Genomic DNA, 6,141 nt, shown 5'->3' with positions numbered 1-6,141 from the left:
CGAAGTTAACTTGGCGAAGATATGGCGAACGAGGATGTGAACCAGGCTTTCGAATTTGAAGTCGAGGACAAGCAAGAACAAAGAGAATCCAAGAATGAAGAGAGTCCAAGTGCTGCGGACATCTTAAAGTGAATCAGAGAGTGTTATGGTGAAAGTGTAGCGAAGGCATTTGAAGGTGAGAAATTCTAACTAAAAGCTGGCTGTTCAAGTTCAGTTTAAAGAGTTATTGTGCCGCAGAAATGCATTTTTTGACAGTGTAGATCTCTCTAATTGCCTTTTGTCAGTTAAGTTTTGTTTTGCTATGGTAAAAACATGCAAGAGCATGTTGAATTTTCCAAGCTCAAGACAGAGAACATCACAGTAAAAACAGAAAATTAATCATTGGAATGAGACTTGTCACAGGAACTGTCAGTGTCAAGTGATATGACCATAGCCATAAATAATGTTGAGTTAAATCTTCAGTGACTTAAAACTTACTGGACCAATATCAGTATCTGGGCAACTACACATCTACCCCTCCCCTAACCCAACATGTTATAATAAGTTAATAAGTTAGTGTTATTGTTGCGTTAGGGGAGGGATAGGTGCACAGTTGCCCAGATACTGATATTGATCTAACTTACTTAGATAGGAAGGGATATGCAATCACTGTAGTAGTGTAGGACAGAAAAATAATGTTACATCATGATAGTATGTTTTGGTTTGGCAATTTGTCAAGTGTGGTATTGCAATTTATTTAACATAAAGAACATTGTTGTGAAGTGAAAGTCAACTTTATTGCTTTTTAGTTTTTGACATCAGTCGTTTGAAATCTGGTTTCTGTTGTTTACCAGTGTAAAGTTACTACCGGTAGATGTGTAGAATTAAAATTTATTTTATTGTGGTTACATTACTGACTATTTTTTTTTTGGCAGAGCAATGCCCAGTTCTAATTCACCCTCATAATTGAGAGAATTGGTGCAAATCAATACTATCTCAGGGGAAACACTGGATCCATGAAAACCCATTACTGGATATAATACATCCAGTAATTGGGACTATTTAAGCCCATTTTTGATGTAAAATTGATGCAATTTATTCCCATTATTGTGAGAGAATTGATACACATTAATCCCAAAATTAGGGAAAAACTGGCACAATTTAAACCCATTACTGGTTAAAAATTGGGACAATTAAAGCCCATTTTTGGGGTAAAATTGGTACAATTTATTCCCATTATTGTGAATCAACTGGTACAGATTTATCCCAGTCCTGGGAAAGAAATGGCTTCATTAAAACCCATTACTGGAGTAATACTAGGACAAGAAAATCCCACATGTGGGATTTCAATGGGAATTTTATGATCCATGATTGGTTTTGGTAGCACTTATTGAGACTTCCCAAGGAAGTCCAATTTCAATCCCAGTTTTTACCCAAGATGGGAAATCTGAAATTCTTCCTGTGATCTGATGACAAGTTCACAAAAACAAGGAGTGCATGTTGTTTATAATGATGCACTAAAGCCAAGATTGGAAGGTTTGGGTGTGCTCGTGTGTTCAGTCGTGTCAAAACAAGCTTGTAAAATTAAATTTACCTTTACCTCAAAATGTGCCCAGCTCAGTCACCTCACCGTGGTCGGAGTTCGAAGCCTAGCAAATCGGTCGACATCACCCTTTCAACTGGCAGGTTTGTTTCTTAACAAGCGGACAGTAATGTTCCTGCGTTAGCCAAAGTTGTTTCTTGGTGCACGGACCTCTGCATGGGGCCCGTTTTAAACGTTGCATTTTACATGTGCCGAATCTATTGCAAATGAACGAAAACAATATATTTTTCTCATTTGCATTAGATTCGGCACATGTAAAACGCGCCGTTTAAAACGTGCCTGGCCGACTACATTTGTACTGCTCTAGCGTAAACGCTGTCCAAGCTCAGCGGGAAGGTATACATTGTGGGCATTTCTTGAAACTCGATCGTACCTTCTGGCTGTGGAAACTTATGTTTAGGGAAAAAGCTTCAAAAGCGACCTCTCCGTCTTCTGAACCTCCAAAAAGCTTAATCCTTTTCGGAAAACCGCCACCAGACACGCAAAAACTGAAACCCGCTAGTATGATTTCCCGCAACCGCGCAGTAATTTTGACCGTAAAGCCTTTCCACGTGTAGAATATATGAGCCAATCAATTCCGACATGTACGACTCACAAAATGTCCCTTATACTGGGCTCTCTAAGACAATGGGATATGGGTAGCCTAAACTCTCTTCGAAGGAATTTTAGCCGATTGCCTTTAAAATTCACAGTATTTCAATGGTTTTTTATGTTCCAATATCTTGGTCAACATCCAGTTCAATCCTATTGCCTAAAGGCCCAAGTCCACATTCCATGACTCAACCATTATAGTTAAGTGTGGTTCCAGAAAATATCCATACCCCCCACAGAGGGTTTTTTCCAGTTCGACCCCACATCCCACTGGATTTTCCATCCCAGAGGGCTTCACATTACTTCCCCCACCCCCTGGAATTTTTTCACTTGGTCCCGCATACCCCTTGGAAATTCCAAATTCAAAACACGAGAATTTACTTATTTATTTTGATCAACTTAGATTTTTAATAAAAATTTCATTCTCCTAAAAACGACTGTGGAAATTCTAGACATATTCACAGTCGCGTTGAAATGTTCAAACTAACAACTCACTTTAATGTCCTTTTATTGGCAACTGACCCTGGGGGAGGTACTGCCTTATATGGACTATATACCGGTAGTTATGTGCTGCTGTGAAGGGTATGGTTTTCAAGCAGTTTACTCTAGGATAGAGTATATAACCCTTAGCCTACACCAGAACTAGTTCAGCTGAATTTTGCTACCCTATACTAGAGTAAACTCGCACCGATTTCAGTCTAAATCCAGATACTTGACAGTTGCTAATATTCAGAAGTGTTTCATGATAGCCATTTATCGACACTGTTGAGGCTGAGTTGCGTAAACTTAAACTTTGCCAACTCAATTTTTTTTTTATTTTTTAGTGGGAATTTCTGGTTTCCTTAGTCTTGATAAAATCTTCAACCGAATGGTCAGTTTGGTGAAAAATGATACCCTGTTCTAGACCCAAACGCTAGGATTTCCAGGGTCCCAGCGGCACATCCGCACCCGAAAATTCCTAAAGTACCCCCCCCCCCCCCCTGGGCAACTGATCTAATTTTCTCTGTTCAGCTGAAAGAAGTTTTCATTCAAAAATCAAAAAAAGTACTGAAACTTGATGCTATTTTCAGCGTATGTCGTATACCTTTTGTAACCTAGTCAAAGTTTGAATTTATGCGTAGTCAAAACAACATATTGAATTACGTTCCACACACAAGAAACTATTTATAATATTTACATGTTATTTTTGCTGTCACAGCGAAACTCGGGAAATACCGGCAGGTTGCAGGTGGCAGGTTGCAGGTTGCAGGTTGAAATTTAATTATAACTGGATATACTTACCGTGACTGTTACATGAATAGCTAACCTTAGGCCTAAATTAAGCCTAAGAAAAAGTTTTTAGGCCTAAGGAACTGACACAACAATCATGGGCTTGCACACAAATTTGTCACGGTTTCCAGGTGCAGTACAACCTTAACAGTTGAAAATTTAAGTTGTTGTAATACTATGTGTTAAAAAATGTTGTATCTGATCTGATTTTAAAAATTTGGTTATGTAATAGATAAAATATGAGTGTGAGACCTTTATGGGCATTTAAAATGGCGAGCTGTTTTAAAGCCCATAAAGGTCGAATGTGAATATTTTTTCTTACTTGTGAAATGAAACAATAGAACATGTTTGTCATGTTAATCACGTGGGCGTGGAGCTGTCCCATAGGAGTTTGGAAATACTCAACACTGAATTAGGCAATTCATTTTCATAGAGCTTTTGTAGTAGAAACATGGCTGGTCAGGTTTGCTCTCCAAAGGGTAAAAAGAAGAGACCAGTTTTGTGTCGGAAGCCACTCCGAGAGCAACACAATATAACACTAAATGGGGCAGAAAAGTCTTGGAGGAATGACAGCAGCAACAGCAAAATAAATGTGCAATGTCAGAACTTGTTGGAGTGGCCGGTCTCAAATGCAAAGATGTTCAAAATCTGACTGTTTCACTAGAGCACATGTCGCCAAATATGCTATACTTTTGGTTGCGCAAGTTCGTTTGTGAAGTGGCCAATCAAAAGGGAGAGCGTTATCTGCCCAATTTGCTTTATTTGTTCATTTGTGTGAGACTGGAGCAGAGGATGCATTAAACATTCTCAACAAGGCTGACAAGAGGCAAGTAAATTGTTACGTAATAGTTGTGATTGAAATGTCAAACTTGTGATTGATTAATAAACTTTGTACAAATTTACAGGACTCGTCTTTATTAAAGTTAAGCATCCTAATTAGGGGAGCTAGAGATCTTTATAAAAGTTAATCCTATTGATAATTCAACTAATTAAAAATTCATCAACCCCAGCCTTTCCCTGCTATCTATTCAATCCCTCCCCGTGCTTTCAGACAGTTGAACTTTATTGGGATTTACAAAGCAACACATGTGACCTGAATAGTGCGTTTCTGTTGGTTGTCATCCTTGTGGATTATTAATGAATTTTACAAATAATTATACATTAAAAATAGTCCTAAACTGAACTTTCGGTTGCAATTGCAGCCTCAGTCAGGGTAAAATATGCAGTTCTGAGTGTGAGTTTGTCATTTACTGTTCCCCCTGGGGTTTCATCAAGGTTTTGTAAACAGAAGGGAATGCTTCTGTTCATTCACTACATTCTTGTCTTTTGTATAGTGTTGTTGTTATTTGCATGAAGGAGTTAAACTGCCCCTGTGACTAAAAATCAATTCTTATTTTTCTTTTGATTTCAAAACTATGTTGACTAAACACTACAATGTAAGTGACCAAAGTTTAAAGCCTTGATTTAAAAAAGACACCTGTTTATTCTAACTGGAATTTTCCTATTAATGGTCCACCATTACTAACTTGAAGATCTTGAGAGAGTTGGATTGATGAGAAAGAATGTCAAAGGCTCAGTAGTTTAAGAATGCAGTGCGTGTGTACGACGCAGAATTAATATGCAACACAGGAGTTTGGGGCTTTCAGACTTTGAAACTCTCGCTTTGCATATACTGTATAATAAGCTGCATTCACATGCTGAAATTTTAAGCTAGTGAGGCTTTGACGTCACATTTCCCTGGATCCAACCCTCTGAGGTCCAACTGGTCAGTTTTGAATGTGAGTAATGGCGAACCATGAAATCCAAAACTTACACTCAAAGTAAATGGCCTCAAAATTTTGCCCGTCGGGTGTAAAGCAAACACACTTTCAAAATCTGAAGGAAAAGTGATGTTTTTTAAATCACAGGGGCACTTTTTAAAGTGCCCCTGTCATTTAACGGCTCAAAACTCATTTTAATGAGTTTTGAGCCGTGACATGTTCTCCACCTCCAACTGGATGACATATTTGAGTTGGAAGGTAAAACAAACAATTTTTCAACATGAATTTGGTTTTATCAACAGAGTTAATAATGCAGCACCACAGTTTCTTTAGAAACTACCCCCTTCATTCATTAATTTTCAATATGTCCAATTTTATTTGAACTTACATGCACTCTTCATTTTATTGTATTTTCTCAACAACTGAAGACCCATTTATGCAGTGATGTCTTATAACAATGGATTTCCTTTAAAAAACTATTTTAACATGGAAGTTACAGGAACCACATGGAATGAAAATTGAAAATTATCCATCAATTTCATCCATGCCAACTTTCCTACTCCTAGGGAAGTTTGATGTTCCTATAGTTAAAATGTAACTGAAATTAGGATACCAATAGGCTACATGTACAGGGTAAACCACGATATATGACAGAACCAACAACCAAAATTTACAGGTCTTGTAAATTTTAAGCAAGCAAGGTTACAAAACAACAGTAAAAGCATCAACTAATTTCAAACAAACAGATTAAACTTCAGTAGAATACTAATTCAGATTTCCTGGCAATGCTTTGTCAATAGACCATATTCGTATTCTCAGTATTGGACTGGACGTAGCTTACATGTTAGCTTGCAATTGAGGCTAATTAATGCGGGGGAATACATCAAAAAGTATTTACATTTGAAGAGATTTCCCGCATGAGCCTCCATTGCAAGCTAG

The sequence above is a fragment of the Montipora capricornis genome, chromosome 2 (genome assembly GCF_036669925.1).
Source record: "Montipora capricornis isolate CH-2021 chromosome 2, ASM3666992v2, whole genome shotgun sequence".
In the NCBI taxonomy this organism is placed as follows: domain Eukaryota; kingdom Metazoa; phylum Cnidaria; class Anthozoa; order Scleractinia; family Acroporidae; genus Montipora; species Montipora capricornis.
This window is presented reverse-complemented; position numbering follows the sequence as displayed.